The sequence below is a fragment of the Heteronotia binoei genome, chromosome 1, assembly GCF_032191835.1.
Source record: "Heteronotia binoei isolate CCM8104 ecotype False Entrance Well chromosome 1, APGP_CSIRO_Hbin_v1, whole genome shotgun sequence".
In the NCBI taxonomy this organism is placed as follows: Eukaryota; Metazoa; Chordata; class Lepidosauria; order Squamata; family Gekkonidae; genus Heteronotia; species Heteronotia binoei.
Genome location: NC_083223.1, coordinates 27,420,545 through 27,443,320, shown reverse-complemented (window position 1 = coordinate 27,443,320; position 22,776 = coordinate 27,420,545). Strand labels below are relative to the sequence as shown.

The window sequence follows — 22,776 nt, the reverse complement described above, 5'->3', positions numbered from 1 at the left end:
TATGTTATTAATAAATTGTTAAAACACGAAAAAACTGAAGTTGAAGCAGCAATAAATTCAATAAAAATGGGAAACGCACCAGGTCCAGATGGTTTCACAGCAAAATTCTATAAAGTCCTCGCAGAAATGTTAGTACCAAAACTTCAAAAATTGATGAATACTATAAGGATTGATGGGAAAATACCAAATACATGGAAGGAAACAATAATTTCGTTGATACCAAAAGAAGAGAGACACCACAAATGTAAAAAGCTATAGACCAATTTCATTACTTAATAACAATTACAAAATATATGCTAGGATACTAGCAGAACGACTCAAACAGCATTTGAATAATTTTATTAAAGAGGAACAAGCAGGATTTCTCCCCAGAAGACAAATTAGAGATAATATAAGAACTGTCATAGACATTGTTGAATATTACGAGAAGCATCCTGAAAAAGAAGTGGCATTATTCTTTGCAGATGCAGAGAAGGCCTTTGACAATGTGAATTGGGACTTTATGTTTGCAGTGATGGAGAAATTATAAGAATGCTTAAGGCGCTATATACTGAGCAACAAGCAAGACTCTTTATAAATGCAGATTTGATGGAGAAAATTACAATCAGCATTGCCGCATTTAAAATTGTATCATGATGCAGTATGTTTGGTATGGATTAAAGAATAGATGACATTATTAAACAAGAAACTGCTGGTTTTAGAAGGCCATGGAAATATTTTTGGTTGGCATGCATATATGTTTTATGGGGAAAATAAGATGGATGGCTTTTTCTCGCATCATTATATAAGCCGCTATGGATTATGCCAACGGAAGTAATAAAATTATCTTCAGAAACTGATGCAGGGATGTGGTTAATGTACAATCAGCTATTAAAGATACAGGGAGAAAAGGTGGAACTCAAATCAGCTGAAGAATTACAGTATAAATATAATTGGTTTCAATTGCAACAAATTAAGAGTTTGGTGGAACAGGATATTAAAAACGAAGGTATAAGACAAGAGCAAAACGGAATTGGAAAGAATACTGTTGGGAGACAACGAAAAATTGATTTCAAGAGTTTATAAATTATTATTGAAGTGGTCTACAGAAGATGAAGTAGTTAAATCTCAAATGATTAAATGGGCAATTAATTTTAAAAAATAAATATAAATGGAATCATGGGAGTATTTGTGGAAGAACTCTATGAAAATATCGACATGTTATAATATTAAAGAAAATTGTTTCAAAATGCTATATAGATGGTATATGACACCTAAGAAACTGGCAAAAATGAACAATCAGGTGTCAGATAGGTGTTGGAAATGTAAAAAATGTGAAGGATCTTTCTACCATATGTGGTGGACTTGTGAAAAGGCAAAGCAATTTTGGCAAATGATCCAGCAAGAAATGTCAAAATTTTTAGGCTATGACATTAAGAGGTCTCCATACTTTTTTTTTGTTGGGATTACAAATGGAAAGTTTTCCGAAACAAGATAGAACATTGGTGTGGTATCTGCTTTCAGCAGCAAGGACATTATATGCGCAGTCATGGAAGCAAGATAAAATACCAGAAAAATGGGATTGGATTTTAAAAACTATTGGAGTGAAATGGACAAACTTACAAGAATCTTAAAAGACTATGATATGGAGAATTTCATAAAGGAATGGGAGAAATTCCAAAAATACGTTGAAAAACATTGGAAGTTAAAGGGACATTTAGTGATTTTTGATAATAGCTGAACTGTGATGGAATAATGGACTTAATTTTTTTTAAAAAGGAAGAAATTTCCAGAACTAAAGGTGTGAGGAGAAAAAGCAAAGATGGATTTACAGACTTTGTATTTTTTTTATAATTTTAGGTAACACTGGCGGGGGTCAAGAAAAGGGGGGGAGAGGAGGAGGGGTGAAAAGTGCGATGTAATGTTTTCATAATGTAATGTTTTTATCTTCTTTTAGAATATTGTAACAATATGTTGCTGATAATAAATTTGTTTTGACATAAAAAAAGCTTACAGCTCAGGGGTGTGTGGCCTAATATGCAAAGGAGTTCCTGCTACAGAAAACCCCTGCTTACAACCTATCAGTGGGTGCCCACTCTCTCCCCCAGTGCCACTCTCTGTCCCTGACCTTGGAGAAATGAAGAGAATCACTTCAGGACAGTCCCCCAAACTGCTTTGTCAGCAAGGCCAAAACATCGGTTCTTGGAAGCTCAGCAGGTTTGTTACTTAGATAGGAGACCACCAGGGAAGACTCTACTGAGGAAGGCCATGGCAAACCATCTCTGCTTCTCACTTGCCTTGAAAGCCACTTTCAGGGGTCACCATGAGTTTGTTGTGACTCGACCACATATAACATACATAGGCTACAGAGTGGTGCATAATGAAAACAGGACCCTCATAGGGCTGTGTGAGAATAAGTGTGCATGAAATGGTGCTGATTATACTATACTATACCATACTCCTTGACTATGCAGAAAGTTGCTTACTGAACAGGTTTGAGCTACACACAAACAGCAAAACTGTCAGACAAAAAAGAAAATCAGGTGCTTTCTTACAACTGACCAGGAGAAATCAACCATACCAGTGAGTGTTCAAGTTTCCTTAGCTGCTGCATAGACCACAGTAGGACGTGAATTTCCCCCATGTTTCTCAAAGTGCCCTTTGACCTCTATAAAGATTATTCCAAGGGTCAGAATGGTTGGATTCAAACCAGAGGGTTGCGTATAGTGGTTCTAATGCAAAAAAGTCTTAAGTGTGTCCTTTGAAGGCACCCACCACCATTTTTATTCAGTGGTTCAACATCTGAGATCATATGAACATACCCTTGCTGTGCTGACCACAGTTCATCCCTCATCACATATACTCCAAATTGGTTTTCCTTTAGCTGGCCTGAGAACAGTCTTGGGTGAAATGGCAATCTATTGAAATATATGTGATAAGGGACACCTGGGTCATAGGGTTGCCACCCCTAGTTTGGAAAATACCCAGAGATTTGGTGGTGGATCCTGGGGAGTGCAGGGTCTGGGGAGGGGGTGTATCAGTTGTAGATCAGTTGTAATTCCAGGAGATCTCTAGGCCATACCTGGACGCTGAGCAAAACAACAGGAGCACAGCTAGGTTGAGCAAAACTGGAGGAAACTGTTCTATAATAAAGACAAGGCTTATAACCAACAAAACTTTACTGAGTAATTACTCTCTCATGTGACATAATCATGCAAAATGTTACTGTGAGCACAATATATTATACCCAAGGTATAATAGCCACTTCTGAATGTTTAGACTCATGCTTGCCAAAATTGTGAACTTTTGTTCCAGGAGAATAGTTGCCTGAGGAACAATTATTATCAAAACACACAAATTTCACCTGGAGGGCATGTTGCACTTTGAGATTGCTGAGTAGGACAAGATATTTCTGTAACGCAGCTTTTTTCCCCCTTCAAACTTGGCATTGTGAACTCTCATGATGGACTGACTCTTATGATGGACTTGTTATCAAGTTGAGCAAAGCAGGAGTCAAGTTGCGCCTCTAAGACCAACCAATTTTTATTTATAACGTAAGCTTTCGTGTGCTTTTAAGCACACTTCATCAGACGAGGAATCCAGCACAGTGAGCAAAGCCATACATAGCTGGTAGGCAGTGGCCCAGAATGCAACATGGTACAGATTTAAGAACCAATGACAGTGAAGTAAAATTATCTGGTAGGCAGTGGTTTAGAATGTAAAATGGTACAATGACAGAATAGTAAAATTTACAAATTGAGCAAACCTTTGATCTGAGTAGCATGATCAACTGCTTCAGACCAACATGGCTGCCCGCTTGGATCTTGTTATCAAATGTTTACTATTATACCTTGGGACAATATATTGTGTTCACAGTAATGTTTTGCATGATTATGCCACATTAGAGAGTAATCACTCAGAAACATTTTGGTGATTATAAGCCTTGTCCTCATACCCAGATGCTAGCAACCCTTCCCCAGAGGACCTCATGTTTATACAATCTGCCCTGCAGCTGGAACAAAATTGGAGGCATGAAAGTTGTCTATGCCTCTGATTGACCTTCTTTTCTTTTGTCCCATTTAACATGTTGCATTCTTTTGAGCTGGAATATCAAACTGAGCAGAGATTTTTCCCAGAGCTGGCTGAAGGAGTCCTCTCCCCCCCCCCCCCACAGCCCTGTCCACTGCCTTTATCCTCAAGTAGTTACAGTTAATTTGAAGCAGTGTGTTGTGTATGAACACTTGAAATGGTTCTTTCCACCATGTCTTGCCTTTGTTAACAGTGGATTTCACCCCCGTGGTGCATAGTCAGCCCAGTTGCTTAGTTTTTGTGTGGTCCAGCACTATCACACCCCAAGGTGGTATGGTTACAAGCAATGCCATTCCCCAGTTATTTACAATGGCTAATTAAGATCCCACTTACAGCCCTTCACCCCGCCCTTAATTCTTCTATGAAGGAGCCAACAAAAGGTTTTGATTTCCTTTTTGGCTGAGAGACCTTTTGGCTTCTGTGAGTGAAGAGGGGGGGATTAAGGGAAGGGAAATCGCATAAAGGTATGTGCAAAAATCACCAAGTTTCAAAACTGGGCTGGAAATGCTGTCTTTCAGGAATGAAAAATGTTATGAGCAGAGAAAGCTAATTGGAAGCCAGTTTAGAGGTTGCACTCTGGGTGGTAGAAGCCAAGCACACTTTTGATCAGCCACACAGCACAGCCCTGTCTCAAATTCTTCCTCTTCCCAATGTGGCTGACATCATGGGGGTGGGGGAATGCCTTTTCAGCTAGGCTGTGCAGGGACCACCTCACAAGCAGCCAAACTCAAGAGGGAAACTTTTAAAACGAAAACAATGTTACTGCTACCTAGAACACAATAGGATGGGGGGACCCATCAGTTTAAACATTGTATGGTCTGATCCTACCCATTTTTGGTGGGGGGTTGCGTTTTGCCATCAAATTGCAGCTAGCCTATGGCAACCCTGTGAGGTTTTCAAGGCAAGAGACATTCAGAGATTCCTTTGCATAGTGACCCTGTTATTTCTTGGTGGTTACCCATCCAAATGCTAACCAGAGCTAACCCTGCTTAGCTTCCAAGATCTGATGAGATCAGGACAACTTGGGCTATCCAGGTAACAGCTTCTCACATCTATCTAGAATCACAGAGTTGGAAGGGACCTTCAGGGTCATCCAGTCCAACTCCCTGCACAATGCAGGAACTTTACAAAGATATCCCCTACACTCCCATCTTGACCTCCTTCTCATGATCTGCCTAATTAACAGAATCAGCATTGCTGTCAGATGGCCATTTAACTTCTGCTTAAAAACCTCCAAGGAAGGAGAGCCCACCACCTCCTGAGGAAGCCTGTTTGACTAAGGAACCACTCTGTCAGGAAGTTCTTCCTGATGTTTAATCAAACACTCTTCTGATTTAATTTCAACCCATTGGTTTCTGATCCTACGTTCTGGGGAAACAGAAAACAATTCTGCACCAGCCTCTATATGACAGCCCTTCAAGTACTTGAAGGTGGTGATCATATCACGTCTCAATCATCTCCTCTCCAGGCTAAACATACCTCTCTTCATAGGATGATCTCCAGACCCCTCACCATCTTCGTTGCCCTCCTCTGGACCCATTCCAGCTTGTCTATATCCTTCTTAAAAAGTGATGCCCAAAACTGAACACAATACTCCAGGTGAGGTCTTACCAGAGCACAGTAAAGCGATACCATCATGTCACATGATCTGAACACTATACTTCTGATGCTACAGCCCAAAATCACATTTGCCTTTGTAGGCACTGCATCACACTGCTGACTCAAGTTGAGTGTATGGCCCACTAAGACCCCTAGATCCTTTTTGCAGATACTACTATCAAGACAAATCTTCCCCATCCTATAACCATGCATTGGATTTTTCCCACCTAAATGCATAACTTTACATTTATCCCTGTTAAAAATCTTTTCATTTGTTTAACACAGTTTTCCAGCCTGTTAAGATCAACCTGTATTCTGACTCTGTCTTCTGTTCACAAGTAGTCTTGGGAGGCAGTTCAACAGTGGAGTTATCATGGAGGTTGTGGCAGACTGGTCCTGCATCTGCTAGCTGGCCCCAGCCCTGCCCACCCCTTCCTGGTATGCTGACCTGAAAGGGCTGCTCCTCTTTTCTGCCTCAGGGTATTTGCTGCCACCACTGTCCCTCTCTGGGCTCTGGTTAGGCGGGACATCCTCCTAACCTCCCTCTGGACTCGCCAAGAACCCTTCATGGGACTTCCTAGGGATCTTTTGGGCTCCCCTGGAGAGTTGGTAACCAATCACTGTGGTATTTCTCTCCACCCTAGGGATTCCTCAACCCACTCCTAGTGTTCCAAGTGGTTGGGGGAACTATGTGGTACAGAGGGACTCCACTTTAAACTAACATAACATTTATTTAAAGTATGCAACTATTTACAGGAATTTTTTTTAAAAAAAAATGAACTGAAGAAACAAATCAAAGTAGGAAAAAACCACTTCTTCTCTCCCTGTTTAAATATTTGCCCTAACTGGATGTCATGCAGGGAAGGCACCTCACTTAGATTGTTGCAAGCCTGACCATACCTTCCTGAGTCTGTCTGAACTCCAAGACTAAACTGAGGGCTTCCCACCCAAAATCTCCTATAAAAATGCAGTTCCTGCCCAGGAACTGGTTTACCCTCCTGCAGCATTCTGGGAGACAGGCCTGAAGGACTTTCTGCCTCTCTAGGAGGCCCCTCCCAGAATTGCTGGTTCCAGACAGAAGGGAAGGGGAGAGGAGAGGAGAGGAGGAAGAGACTAGGCCCAAAGTCTGCCTCCAGTTTGACAACCTCCTCCTAGCCAACTCCCAGTTAAATACAGGTTTAAATTGGTGTTTCTCCACAGAGGTACAAGATAAACTAATTTGGATTGGAGCTGAAATTTCAAATGGATTGAAGCAGCATGGCTGGTGAAGGAACAGAAGCAGTGATGTCCACAGTTTGTGGCATGTTCATATTCTAACAGCAATTAGTACACTTGCAGCAAGGGTAACAGCAATTACTCTTGCAGCAAGGGTAAGCCCTGCTTGAGGAGAAAATAAAGGGACTTGAGGCATCCTTGTCCATGCTTCAGTTTATAAGGGAAAAGTGAAGACTTCATGGACAGAACTTATGAAATGCTTTTGAGAGGGTAACAGGTGGTGGAAAAGAACATATCTCAGTGAATGGAGGACCACCCAACCCAGGAGGAAGGTTCTTGGAAAATGGTAACCCATAGTATCAGGAGACATTCAGAGCTTCTGTTCCAGGGTCCCCCATAAATACTGATCCTGGACCACTAGAAGAAGTGCTATTTCCTCAGCCTCCACAAAGTTTGAAGGAAATTTCTCATGCCATGGATGAGAGGACATGAGCTTCTACTCCCCAATATAGGAGAAGGTGTGTGCTGTTAACTGGGGATTTCCTACTCAGAGGGGAAGAGCCTAAAGTGTGTGGACAGGACTTGTCTTGAGAGGTACTCTACCTACCGGTGCAAACTTTCACACGGGCTTCAGCTTATCTCTTTCCCCTGAGAAGTTGCCTTGCGGCCAAACTATCTTTTAACGGTCGCATTCTTTTGTTCCCTAGGAGCATCGACAAGGTTTACACATCAATGGCTCTCTCTTTTGATATGCACAGTAACTATATGACAGGAAAGATCTTTGGGTTAGTATTAAAAGTCCATATGGTTAGTATGTTGCAGTTATTAGTCATAAACATTACAGAGCCTGACATACTGCCCCCCCTAAGCTCCTGCTCGGGGTTTGTCTGGGTGCAGTAGGTAAAACTTCTTTAGGAGGGAGGGTGCGTGCAGGTCTGATGATTTGACCCACTCGTCGCAGATAGGGGGAAAGTATTTCCAACGGACCAGATAATGTAGTATTCCCCGTTTTACTTTAGCATCTAGTATTTCTTGTACCTCATGATGATTCTGACCCTTCACTTGAATAGGAGTGGGCGTCTTTGGGCGTGGATGCCAATACGTAGATCCAGGGTCTTTTTTCAGAAGGTTGCAATGGAAAACAGGGCGAATTTTACTAAACATTTTTGGTAATTCTAGTTCCACGGTTACCGAATTTATAACTCTCTTAATCTTGAACGGTCCCAAATATTTATACGCTAATTTTCTGGAGGGTTGTGGCAACGGTAGGTTCTTAATGGATAGAAACACTGTGTCTCCCACTTTGAAATCCCATTGAGGTGAGTATTTTTTTATCGAAATGTTTTTTATAGTCTTGTTTAGCTGTTTCCAGGTTCTCCTGGATCACCTTCCAACCTTCGGCTAAAGTTTCCCACCATTGCTGGTTAGAGGCAGGTGGCGCTGTTCCCTCTGGAGCTGGTAGTAGTGGGAAGGGCTTTCCTTCGTAGCCATTCACAATTTGAAATGGCGATGTCTTAGTAGAACTATACACGCTGTAATTGTACCCATATTCTGCAAAAGGGAGGAGCTCCACCCAATTTGTCTGTTGATAGTTCACATAGCACCGTAAATACTGCTCTAGAAGCCCGTTCACATGTTCTGTCTGTCCATCCATCTGCGGGTGGTAGGTGGAACTTAGTCCTTGTTCTATGCCTGCTACTTTACAGAACTCCCGCCAGAAGTTGGCAATGAACTGTGAGCCGCGGTCACTAATGACCTTATTGGGAAATGAGTGTAGTCTGACCACGTGTTGGAAGAATAAGCGGGCCAGCTTCTTAGCCATGGGTATTTGTCTGCACGGAATAAAATGCGCCTGTTTGGAGAAGGTGTCTACCACCACCAGAATTACTGGGTGTCCCTGAGAGACCAGTAACTCGACTATAAAGTCCATTGATACCACTGACCATGGTCTCTCGGCAGTAGGTGTGGGGCAAAGTAGACCCGGAGTCTTCCCTCCCCTCTTTTTGGCCATAATACACACTGGGCATGAAGCTACAAATTTAGAAATGCCCCTTTTCATTTGGGGCCACCAAAATTGTCTATTTACTAAGTGCAGCGTTTTTACATAGCCGAAATGCCCGGCTAGTTTACTGTTGTGGCAGTGCTGCAGTACTTCTTGGTGGAGGGTTTTTGGGACGTACAATTTCCCCTCATGGTACCAAAACCCCCCTTCTCCTTTGGAGAGTCCTTCCGGGCGATCCTCTCCTTCCGGGCGATCCTCTCCTGCTCTGTTTCGGTGATCAGCTTATTACCCCCCCATGGCTCTGGGGCCCCGTTTTTTTTCCCTTATCGCGTGGTCACTCCTCCTGCTATTGCCGAGGGGGGAATGAGGGAATCTATAGTTTCCTCTTTCTGACTTTCGTGCTGCGGTAGCGGGGAGAGGGCATCTGCTAGAAAATTCTTGGAGCCCGGTATGTGCTTGAGTGTGAAATCAAACTTGGCAAAAAATTCTGCCCACCGGATCTGCTTGGCGGTTAATTTTCGGCGCCCAGTTAGTGCCTCTAGGTTTTTTGTGATCTGTCCAAATTTCAAATGGCACTCGCGCCCCCTCAAGCCACGAGCGCCAGGTTTTCAATGCGAACGTTACTGCAAACGCCTCCTTGTTCCAGACTGACCAATTGCGCTGTTCGTTAGAGAACTTTTTGGAGATGTATGCGCACGGTCTTAATCTGCCCTCATTATCTTTCTGCATCAATATTGCTCCGACGGCTACATCGGAAGCGTCACATTGCACCACAAAGGGTTTGAGCTCGTTTGGGTGTGCCAAGATAGGCCCGCTCGTGAACAGTTGCTTTAGCTTGTCGAAAGCTTGTTGACATTTAGGGGACCAGGCCAGTTTGGTCCCTGGTTTACTTGCCTCCGGACCTTTCCCCTTGGTTTTCAACAGGTCGGTCAAAGGCAGCATGACTTTAGCAAAACCTTCTATGAACCCCCTGTAGAAATTTGCGAACCCGAGAAATGATTGGAGTTGTTTACATGTCCTCGGGGGTTCCCAGTCTAGTACGGCTTGTATTTTTACTGGGTCCATGGCTAGTCCCTTCCCCGAGATGCTAAATCCCAAGTAATCGAGTTCCTCCTGGTGAAACTCGCATTTCGACAGTTTGGCATACAGTTCGTGTTCTAGCAATGTGTTGAGTACTTTCCTCACCAACTTTATGTGGGAGGGTAGATCTTTCGAATAGATAATGATGTCATCCAGGTACACCACCTCCCCTTTGTACAGATATTCTCTTAGTACTTCATTGATGAAGTTCATAAACACTCCTGGCGCGCCTTGCAGCCCAAACGGCTTCACTAAATATTCGAATTGTCCCATGGGTGTAATGAATGCTTCTTTTCCATTCATCTCCCTCTTTAATTCTAACTCGGAAATATGCATCTCTCAAATCTAGTTTGGTGAAGATGGACCCCTCTGACACCATACTCAGTAAGTCTTTGATCAGGGGGATTGGGTATGCGTTTGACATGGAGATGGCGTTTATCCCGCGAAAATCTGTACAAAGTCTAAGCCCCCCATCCTTCTTCTTTCAGAACAGTACTGGGGTCGCGTGGGGTGCTGTTGCTGGTCTAATGAATCCCCGCTTCAAGTTCTTATCCAGAAACTTCCTCAGTTCCTCTTTCTCTGCCCATCCCATTGAGTAGAGCTTTGCTTTGGGCAACTCCTGGCCCGGTATGAGTTCTATGGCACAGTCTGTGCTTCTATGGGGTGGAAGTTCATTTGCCTCCTCCTCACTAAATGCTCTACGTAAGGCCAGTATTCTTTGGGGATGGACCTCACTTCTTCTATCGTTAAACACAGTCTCTCATTCTTAGGTGGAGGTGAGGGTCCCCATTCGAATGACCAGTGGTGGTGGGTGCACTTTTTGCTATCAAAGTCTATGGTTTGCTCTCCCCACTGGATGTTCGGTTGGTGTTTTGCTAACCAACCCACCCCCACCACCATGTCTAATGAAAAGGAGGGGGCGATTACAAACACTTCCATATCCCAGTGCTCTTTAATCCCCACTGGAAAGAATTGGGTCTCTTCTATGCACGGTTTCCCTTTCATTACTGTCCCGTCCATTTGTTTAAATTGGAGTGGAAGGGGTAGGGGGGTTCGTGCTAACCCTATTGCTTCAACTAGTCTCGGGGTGATAATTTCCCGGGTGCACCCTGAGTCAATTAGGGCTCGGGTGTGCATGAACCTCTTGGAGTTGGGGTTCAACAAAGTCAAAGGGACCAGAAACAGTTCTCCGGATATTCTCACCCGCAGTGGGGCTGGTGTGGCTTCGACCTGCCTTCCGGCACCGCTCAGGGCAGGTCATCCCCGTTTCCTGCCGGCTCCGCCTCTTCCTCTGACTTGTTCTCCCTGGTAAAATCCTTGTCAAGCACTGCCGATAGTGCGGTGTTGCCCCGACTGGGCTCCTTCGATTTTCCCGATGGTTTCTTCGGTTTGGGTGCTGCCACCTTTGGGGTAAAGGGAGGGGCTCTAGGTTTCTCGGGGCAATCTCCCACTAAGTGCCCGGGGTCCCCACATCGGTAGCACTTGCGAGATGAGGACCCTTTGGTGGCACTGCTGGGCGGTGTAATTTTCTTAGACTCAGTCTTTGCCCCTGACCGAGCCTCACGCCCCCCTTTATCTCCCTCCTGCTGCAGTTGTAGGGCCACCCACTAGGTTTGTCTCGACCTCTCCAGCGAGCTGCATCCACCCTACTAAGGTGGTTGGGCGGGCCTGGTGGAGCGCCCGGTCGAGTAGATTGGACCATAGGCCACCTTGGTAGGCTTCGATCTTCATCGCTTCGTTCCAACCCCTCACTCTCATGCTGTGGGTCCGGAACTCAGTGGTGTACTCCCTCATGGACTTATTCCCCTGCTTCAATTCTTTCAATGCCGTGAGGGCCTGAGTCTCTCAGAGGAGGTCCTCATATTGGCGTAGCATTGCTTGCAGGAACCCATGCACACTCCCCAACTCCGGACCCCAGGCCTCGTACAGGCTAACATACCATCTCCTGGCCACTCCTGTCAGCTTCGACCCCAGGTAGTCCACCCTGCTCGCCTCGTCAGGGAACGTGTTCCCCCAGTAGTGCATGTAGCTGGTGGCTTGGATGGTGAAGTACTCCACTTCTTTGGGATCCCCGTCGTACTTGAGGTCTAGCTCTCTGGTCTTCCCCGGTTCTCCCCGGTGCTGCAGCCCCAGGGGGGTGGAGGAGGGGCCAGTGGTGCAGGCACTGGTGGCGCCGGACCTGCTGGAGGTTGGCGGCTGGACGAATCCAGTCTCGGGGTTGCCGTTGCTCTAGCTCCCACAGGGCTTGTAGACAGTCGATCTGTCGTCCCACTTCCCTGGCTATCGGGTCGGTGTTGCTTTTGATCTCCCCGTGGAGATCTTTAGCCAACCCCTTCATCTGGGTTTTGACCTTCCAGTCGGGCATCCTCCAGTCGGGCATCCTCGCCCTCTTCCCCGGGGCCCTCTCCGACCTCCTCCTCCTCTGAGTTGGGCAGGCTTACTTGGGAAGCATCAACGTCTTCTCCGGTAGCTCCCGTCATTGGCCAGGTGAGAAGGTTCTCGTGGTGGGCCGGGGCAGCATCCATCAGGGCTGTGGAGGTTCTCGGCTTCCACTGCTTAGGGCTGATGAATAGCGTCTTGATGTAGGAGGGGGACTCGAGTCCCATAGCTCACCTCGGCCCAAGGACGTGCCACGGGGGAGTTTACAGTTCCTCTGGAGGTTCTTTGTTCCCCGGAACTTTTTCAGCCATTCGACTTCAAAGTGGCCGGTTCAGATAAACCCCGTCTTTCAGGATTAGTCTCAAAATGTCAGGCAAAGGAATCTCAAGGCAGTATTCATTTGAAACAAAAATGATACTTTATTGGAAACTCATAGCTGGATACAAAGATTGAGACTAATGCCAGTACCTAGGCGGTAACTATTTTTAAGGATTCTACATCAAAGCAATTCTAAACAAAGCTCCCTTTCCCAAAACATCAAGGGGTTGGAGGTGCAAACTTTCACACGGGCTTCAGCTTATCTCTTTCCCCTGAGAAGTTGCCTTGCGGCCAAGCTATCTTTTAACGGTTGCATTCTTTTGTTCCCTGGGAGCATCAACAAGGTTTACACATCAATGGCTCTCTCTTTTGATATGCACAATAAGTATATGGCAGGAAAGATCTTTGGGTTAGTATTAAAAATCCAAATGGTTAGTATGTTGCAGTTATTAGTCATAAACATTACAGAGCCTGACACTCATCCCAGTTCCATTGTTCCATATCGGTGTTGCCCGGAGTGACCAGATTAGAACTGTCTCCCTGCACTCCCTTTCCACCTGAAAACTGGGAACATCCCACTCTACACACAAAGCATAGAAAGTTTAAGAAATGCAATGGATGTTAGCAGTCATTAATACATTTGTAATATGGAGTTAGTACATTACATGGATACAAATACATCTGCAGAATGATTAATTGTCAATGAGCAAAGCTAACCATACCAGAAAACAACTAATAGTGCTATCCCCAGCTATACTTGTCAGGGACTTGTTCCTGATATTGTCCCAACAAGGTTTCATTTATGTCAAATCTGGTCCCCATAACAAATGAGTTTGAAACATCTGACATAGTTGGTATCATCAGGAAATGTGTGGAATTTTGGATTACGCTTCTGAGATGAAGCTTTTTTATTAGGAGATAGTTTGCACCTCACAAAGGAAAAGTATGTTTGGTAATAATATGTTTGTCAAACCTAAAAAGGAGGGCTTTAAACTAAATCATATGGGGGAGTGAGACAAAAAATCAAAGCCTAGTATGATGCCAGTGGCTGAAGATAAGAAGGCTAAGGTTTTTTGGGGAGTGGCACATATTCTAGGTAACATTAACTCACAGTTAAGTACAGAGATGAAAACCTCAGGAAGCATAAAACATGGATTCCAATGTCTCTACACTAATTGGCAGAGTATGGGAAACAGGCAGGAGGAACTGGAAGTCCTAATAAGGGAAAGGGATTATGACCTAATAGGCATAACCGAAACTTGGTGGGTTGACACAACTGAAATATTAGCATTCAGGGATACAACATTTAAAAGGAATAGACAGATAAGGAACGGTGGAAGAGTCATATTATGAGATAGGGAGGAATATAATTGTGAGAAAATACGTTAAGCTGTAAGTTCAGTTGAAAGTCTCTGTGTAAAAATAAAAAGAATAAGAAATAATAGTGATATTAAGGCTGGGGTCTGCTATAGACCACCAAGCAGGCAGAGGACTTGGATGAGATACTCCTTGTGTTAAGAAAGTGTTTCTAGTCAATAATTTTATGTTATTTGGTGGCAGTAGTTTTCTATTGCTGTTGCTGCGTGGCATATATATGTTTAGCAAGAGTTTTGTAGGGGGGCTGTTTATTACACATAAACTTCTGGCTGAAATGGAGTGCACAGGGACTCCATGAAAGAGATGCTCCATTCCTTTCCTCTGACTTTGAAGACCAGACACTTATCAGGACTACAGTGGATACTGCTTTAAGTTTCATTTTCAGTAGAAAGACACCTAGTAGCTGTGTGTGTGTGTGTGTGGAGAGATATATGGAAACCTGTTTAAAATGCTTTTGCCGCTTTTTTCTGTGCGCCTAGAATTGCTTACATATACTAACTGCCATGAAAAGTGTATGAGTATCTCATCCCACTATAGGTGGGCAGTTCTAACAAAAACATCTTATGCTGTGAACACCTTATTTGAGATGAATCAAAGAGGCTGAGTTGATGAGAACTTCACAGAAGTTGACACCTAGAACAGATTACAAAGTTCTCAAAGAGATGGGGCATAGTGGTCAGTTACCAGGATATCAGTTGGAAGTCCAACTCTACTAAAAATGAAAAGTCAAATAATTTCCTGACTTGTCTTGCTGACAACTTCATTTTTCATAAAGTGGAGAGGGAAACAATGGGATCTACTATCTTGGACTTGATTCTCACCAACAGAGAAGAACTGGTTGAAGAGGTGAAAGTAATGGGCATTCTGGGTAGTAGCGATTTTGGAATTTAGAGTCTTGAGAAAGGGGAAAGCTGTATGTAGTCAGACATACAGGTTGGACTACAGGTAGAATTCCATGGTCAGAAATACTGAAAAAGGAGGGAGTTGAAGAGATAGTGAAGGCACAATCACAGATGATTCCTATAAGAAGGAAAAGTTGGAGGAGCCTAAAGAAACCAAGGTGGCTCCGGGGGTTTTGTACGCATGCGTTAACTAAGCCGGCTGTGTGCTCGTCCTCCCCTTCGAACTGGAATTTTAATTAGCTCAAAAGAATGTAAATAGCTCTTTGGCAAGTCTATTTGAAAAACGAGCTTACTTACGAAGGTCTGAAGATCATAAGAATTCCTTTCTGGGGTCCCAGAGGGTAAGACAACAACTTTTACTATCAAATTAACGAGGCAACGCCCTGGTTAATTACTCAGCGGTCGCGGGTAACTCCCAAAAATAATTATCATGGCTAAGACAATTAAAGAGCTATCTGAGCAGATATCAGCTTTCCAGACTTTAATAATGTCGTCCCAGGACCAGATGAGATCTGAAATTAAATCACTCAGGGATGCTTTTACAGAGTTGAGTGCAGAGCTGAAGGACACACGGAACATTGCAATCTCGGCTAATGAGCTGGCCTTATCTAATAAACAAAAAATACTCCAGCTGAATTCGCAACTTACAGAGCTCTCTGATCGTAACAGAAGAGCGAATCTGATCCTGGGTGGAATTTCAGAGGAAATAAATAATAAGCTCCTGGAAGGAACCCTTATAGACTGGATGGGTGAGCAAGGAGTCACTCTTCAATCTCAGGATATTGAGAGAGCTCATAGACTGCAAAGGAGACAAGATGGGGGTGCCCCAAGGGAAGTCATAATTAAATTTTCAAGGGAAAAGACTCCGCAGACAGTTTTCAAGACTTTGAAAAAAAGGAAAGACCTTTCTTTTAGAGGAAGGAAAGTTTGGGTGAGAGAAGACTTCTGTCAGGAAACCATCAGAAAGAGAAGGCAAATGAGACCCTTTGGGCAAAAATTATATGACAACAAGATTAAATTCTCTTGGGGGCACCCCTCCTCAATAGTTATTTTTAAAGATGAAAAAAGGCTGGTGGCCCGCAACCCTAAAGAAGCAAGAGATCTCCTCACTCGCCTGGGCATCACCACAGACGACCTGAGAGACCCAAGAGAGGAAGAAGAAGAAGAAACAGTGGAGCTCGATGTGGACCCGGGCGAAGGAAGCTCAAGTAGACAAGAGAAAAGGCCAAGAACGGACTACTAAAGGGAAGTATAAAATATTTTGAGCTAAATTTAGCTATAAGCTTGAAGGGGAGGGCGGGATGCGTGCCCCCAGGAAGGTGGAAGACAGGATGATGGTTTCATCCAAGAAGTTGTCTGTGCCACAGGGGAAGGGAATAGGGGGCGGGGTTTCAGTAAGAAGTATAGAAAAATACCCTCAGCCATTAGGGCCCAAGTCTGTTACATATAAAGAGAATGGATAGATCTTTAAGAGTCCTTTCACTGAATGTGAATGGTCTAACATCAAATCTTAAGAGATTCAGAGTAATTAAAATGGCTAAAGAACAAAGAATAGATTTGTTGTGCCTACAGGAAACTCACAAAAAAATAAATGATAGAAAACCATTGATAAAAGATCTGAGGTGGCAGGTTTTAGCAGAAGCAAGAGGGACTTCCAAAGCTAGAGGTGTGGCTACATTGATTCGTAAGGACATTAAGGTGGAGAACATGGAAAAATTAGTAGATAAGGAAGGTAGATACCTCTTAGTTAAGTTTAAGCTGGAAGCAATAAAATTCACTATAGTAAATGTTTATGCACCAAATAAAAGACAAAAGAAATTCTTAAACTTGGTTTTTAAGAAGATACAACAGTTTTCAGAGGGCGAACTAATTGTAGTGGGCGATCTAAATATGGACATAACCAAGAATAATAGTATTAACCTAAGAGATTGGGGCCTGAAGGACGCTCATGAGTTCATCAATACGAGACCCAGCCCGACACATATTTCTTGTAGACATAAAACAGCATCCCGCTTAGATTATATAATTTTGGAAAAAAATAACAATATGGTGGTTAAAGAGATCAAGACCCATCCAATTTTGATCTCTGATCATGCCCCTCTAAGTATTGAATTAGAATTAAACCTTCCCTCGAAAAATAGACCTTGGAGGTATAACAACTTGGTAATGACAAAAGAAGAGGATAGGGAATACTTAATGACACAGTTAAAATTATATTTTAAGGAAAATAGAGGATCTGTGTCAACTAATATATTGTGGGACGCTGCTAAAGCGGTAATAAGGGGCCATTTGGTTAGGAAGGAAAAAGATATAAAAAGTGAATGGTATAAAAAAAGGCAAACAAAACTTAAGGAATTGGAGGAGTTACAAAAAGAAATAGTGGAAAAGTGTAATCCTAGTTTACAGATTAGAATTAAAGAGATTCAAAAACAGTTGGAGGCCCTAGATATGGCAACAATGTGGAAAAAGGAAATAATGGTTAAGAACGACTTCCAGAGGAATAGCATTAATACAGCAAAAAGATTAGCTAATTATTTGAAAGTTAAAAAGGCAAAACAATCAATTAGAACTATTAAAATTAATAATAGTATAACTCAAAACTCTAAGGAAATCACTAAGGCATTTGAAGACTTCTATAAAAATTTATATATGAAAAAGAATATAACGGAGGTGTGGGACGCACCTAAGCTAATTATAGAGGAGGAAGCAAAAGCCTCACTGGGTGCTGAGATTACACTCCAAGAGATAAAGGAAGTAATAAAAGCGCTCAAAAAGGGTAAATCACCAGGGCTGGATGGCTTTACTTCTGACTTTTATAAAGAAATGGTAGAAATTATAGCACCTGAATTGCAGGTAGTTTTTAACGAAGTCTTGGAAGGAAAGAAAGCCCCGGACTCATGGAAGGAAACAGAAATAATTTTGATATTAAAGCCCCAGAAAGATCCGGAAGAAGTAGGCTCATATAGGCCCATTAGTTTACTAAATCAAGATTATAAGATTTTTGCTAAGGTTTTAGCAAATAGACTTAAGAGAGTTATCCCGTCAATCATAAAAGGGGACCAATATGGTTTTATTGAGGGTAGATCTATTGCCCACCCTATTAGAAATATCTTAAATGTATTGCACCATGGCCAAAAGAAAAAAATAGCCCTGTTAAAGTTGGATGTTTATAAAGCCTTTGATACTCTTTCACATGAATTCTTGTGGCAAATATTAAAGAAGATAGGTTTAGAGGAACGGTTCTTACACGCTATACAGGAAATATACAACGGAGGTAAGGCCAAAGTTAGAGTCAACACTGACCACTCACAAGCGTTCCCAATTCAAGGGGGGGTAAGACAAGGCTGCCCACTATCCCCGCTTATATTTATAATAGCTATAGAGCAACTAGCAGAGCGAATTAGGAATGCCGGGAGAATAGAGGGGTATAAGTCAGGTATTGAAGAAATTAAAATTAATTTATTTGCGGATGATATCATAGTAATTATGTCTAACCCAAAAGACGGAGTTAAAGAGATTAAGATAATTTTAGATGATTTTGAAAAGTGTTCAGGGCTCGGAGTGAATATGGCAAAATCAGAAATTCTATACCTTAATGTTAATAGAGAGGAAAAACGGGAAATAAATAGGATTACGAATATAGGAATGGGAGCCAAGAGATTAAAATATTTAGGGATAGTCCTCCAAAAAAATATGGACAAAATGATAAAGGAGAACTATGGTAAAATATGGAAGAAAATAGAGAGGGATATGAATAATTGGAATCATAAAATACTAGGGATATCATCTAGAATAAGATCTCTTAAAATGTTCATGATACCAAAGTTAATGTATTTATTCCAAACCTTACCTTTAGGTTTGAGGGAAAATCAAATTGAACAATGGAATAAAGCAATCAAAGAGTGGATTTTTAATAATAAAAACAGTAGGTTTCATAAGAGAATTCTATACAACCTTAAATCAGAATTAGGCTGGGGAATCCCAAATTTAAGTAAATATTATGAGGCCTTCCAACTAAGAGCGTTACTAGATTTGAGTGAGGATAAGGTACAGAAGTGGATCAATTTCGAGAATGCGGTCAACAGTGGCATTGGAAGATTTGGATTTTTTTCCACAGTGTCGACAAAAGATCTAAAATTAGCTATAGGGCCCAGAAGAGCAGCATTAGAAACCTGGATGAAATGGTACCCACAGTGGCTAGGGAAGGTTTCAAGGTGGAGCCCCCTAGAAGCTATTGTTAAGGAGGTGCATGCTATAAAATGGTGGGAAAGGCTTAAAAACAAAGGCTATTTTAGAGTGGACGATATGTTTAGGGGTGGTAAGCTAAAACCCTTACAGGAAATTATAGAAGATTTAGGTAATCAATACTGGTTAATCATAGCAGGCTTGCACAAGAGTGTTAAGACGATCAATGAAAAGGGAGAGCTTTGGCTAGACACTCCAATGGAAGAGATATATAAGGTAATGGCCAAACAAAGGAAGGGTCTAGTGGGGTTAATATACAGAAAAATGATTTCAAATAAAGATAAAATAATAGTACATTTACAAAAGATTTGGCGTCATGAAGGTCAGTTAACAGAGGGGTTGGCTGGGAAAATCTTGGATGGTCTAGAAAGGATTAAAGTAACCAAATTTAAAGAACTGGAACATAAATTTTTCACAAAATGGTACAAAACTCCCGCACAAATAGCCAATATATTTCCAGGAGTGAGCTCCAAGTGCTGGCATTGCAAACAATTTAAGGGTTGGTTTGCACATATGTGGTGGGAGTGTGAAGAGGTTAAACCCTTTTGGAGGGAAATTATTCAATTTATTAAGAAAGTCTGCAATGTACCATTAACCATTGGCTTTAATATGATGTTGTTAAGTACAATAGGAAGTCCAGCACTAAGTAGACCCATGCAAAACCTTGTCAAGGCAATGATATTAGCGGGGAAGGCGGTCATCGCTTTGGGGTGGAAAGATAAAAGTAAATGGTCAATAGAAATCTGGCACAGCTATTTGTTTGATTACATACAGTCTGACATCGTGGCAACAATAAACAAGGATTCCACGTGGGAAGATAAAGCCAAGGAAATCGAGACCAGATGGAACCCTTATTTAGAGTGGATCTCAGGAGAAACAAGGAAGGACATTCAGTGGAAGATCAGGACTCTGTGCCCTTGGCTGAGGGGAAAAGACTAAGAGAAGACGGGGAGGGTTGGGGGGGGGGAGGGTTATTTGTAATTTCAACATCCATATGCTGTAATGGCCAATTGTACTAAAGTCAATAAAACATAAAAATATTTATTAAAAAAAGAAAAAAAGAAACCAAGGTGGCTCCATAAACAGCTTGCTGAGGTCTAGGGATGTGCAAAAAAAAAAAAAATCGGATTGACACGGATTCGGAAGTATACGGGGGGGGGGGAATTCGGAATCCCCGTATACTCCTGAATACCGCATTCGGAATAGCCGCATATACGGTAGATGCACGGCTATTACCGAATATACGGCCCTATTATACCCTATGGGCCATTGAAATCAATGGCAAATAGGGTATATTTGAAGCTGCATGGAGGGGAGGTGGTTTGAGATAGAGCCCCCAAATTTACAGAGGACCTGCAGGGGACTCTCCCCTCCAAGCCCCCCAAGTCCCAAAAAGATTGGGCCAGGGGATCCCATTCCAGGGGCACCCAAAGAGGGTGCCCCTATTCCATCATTATACCCTATGGGCCATTGAAATCAATGGCAACATAGGGCATAATTAGAGGCTACTGGGGGGCAGGGGGTTTGAGGGAGAGCCCCCAAATTTGCAGGGGACCTGCAGGGGACTCTCCCCTCCAACCCCCCCAAGTCCCAAAAAGATTGGGCCAGGGGGTCCCTGTCTTTGGGCTCCCCAAAAGGCCCATTGCTAACAATGATGGGGAAAGCCCAATTAGCCACTTCCTCACTGTAATTGTCGTGGGAAAAGTGGCTCTGGGGAGCAGGGGGTTTTGAGGAGAGCCCCCCAAACTGCTGTGCAGCTTCAGGGCACTGTCCCACACAAAACCCACAAGGCCAAAAAAAATTGGACCAGGGGGTCCAATTCCTGGGGCACCCAAAGCCAAACCTAACTTCACACCAGAGAATCTCTATAGGACCCAAATGCACTACATCCCTCTATCTACTCTAACCCTGCAGGGCAGGCCTGGAAGCAATATAAAACCCAGTTGCCAACGTCACTGCCACACAAAACACAATCTGCTCAAGGTCTGCTCTGCAGACCTGGCTGCAGCAAACCCAGATGCCAGCTCTCCAGCCCTGCCCCAAACAACACAGGGAGAGCTGGCCAGCCACAACAAACCTGCTGGTTCTGGGTCTCTCACCCAGGTGCCAGATTCCCTGCCACAGAACACACAATCTACAGATGCCAGCTCTCCAGCCCTGCCCCAAACAACATGGGGAGAGCTGGCCAACCACAAAAAACCTGCTGGTTCTGGGTCTCTCACCCAGGTGCCAGCTTCCCTGCCACAGAACACACAATCTACTCTATAAAAACAAGAAAGTGACCCAGCCCACACACACCCTCACCAACCCCCACACCAACCAGAGGCAATTTAAAAAAACCAAAACAAAACCAGCAGAATCACAAAAGGCCAAGTGTTAAAAAGTGGCCTTTTCACCAACAAGAAAGCTCAGGCCAAATAAGTCAACAACACCCCCCCCCCCTAAAACCAGAACCAGGAAAAAGGGGACAAAAGTGGCCTTTTAAACAATGGAAATTAGGCCAAACAGCACCCCCCAAGAACCCAAAGAAAAGAGTAACAGCAGCAGCACAACACAGCAGCAACAAATCAAACACTGAATACTTTTAAAACAGTAAAAAATTAACTTTTAACAATACAGGAACTTTGCCACCCCCTCCCCCCCAAAAAAACCCTTCACCCTAACCCCAAGAAATCCAAGCCACCCAAATCAGGAGAAGTAAAAGGACACTGCACTTTTAAAAGTCCTCTCACTAAATTAAGATATGGGCAAATTGGCAAAACCCCCCATCCCTGGCCCCCTCCCCAAGCAGAAACCCCCAAATAAGCTACCCCACCACCACCACCACCCAAATCTGGTTAAGTAAAGGGACTCTAAGTCTTAAAAAAAAGTCCTTTTACCAACAATAAATAAAAACAAGAACCCCAAGAGTGTCTTACCTTGTCTTCTCTAGTCCAGGGAAGTCTGAGTGAGAGAGCTGCAGGCAGCAGCTTAAGCTAAGGGCCAGCCACTGCCAGCCCTTTGCACAATCTCTCACACACAGCAGCAATGGAGGAGTCAGCCCAGCCAGGACGGGAAGACTCCTTAAAAAGCCCTTCAAAGCATGCATTTGCAATGCATTTTGCAAATGCATGCTTTGGATTGGCTGCTGGGGTTCCTCTTCCCCCTCCCCCCCTCCCTGATCCCAGGGAGGTTAAGGGAGAGGCGGGAAGAGGCCACTAAAGGTGCCAAAGTAGGCAAGCAGCTCCTTTGAAGCTGCAGAAGCTACTTTGCCGCCTTTTGAATTGACAGCCGTGTACTTACGAATAGTTATTCGTAAGTATACGGCAAGCCGTATTCGGCGGCCGTATAATGGGCGCCTATGGAAATCAGCTGCAGCCTATTCCGCATACAGCTGAATCAGCACTGATTCGGCTGTAAATACGGTTCGGCCGAACCGAATGCACATCCCTACTGAGGTCTTGAGAAATAAAAAAGACTAGGAAATGGAAGTATGAGTATATACAAATAACCAGTGCATGTAGAGAGAAGGTTAGGAAAGCTAAAGCTCAGTATGAGCTTAGGCTAGCGAGAGATGCTAAAAACAACAAAAAAGGGTTCTTTTCTTATGTT

At 43.3% G+C, this 22,776-nt stretch overlaps 1 protein-coding gene across 1 annotated transcript in view; it reads right to left on the bottom strand.

The window, feature by feature from the left end:
* Positions 1-7,102: 7,102 nt before the first annotated feature.
* Positions 7,103-22,776, bottom strand: part of NPM1 (nucleophosmin 1) — a 454,395-nt gene continuing 438,721 nt past the window's right edge. The window contains exon 11 of the mRNA XM_060232836.1: positions 7,103-7,116. The gene's annotated coding sequence lies outside the window, so the exon portion shown is untranslated. The remainder of the gene's footprint in view (positions 7,117-22,776) is intronic.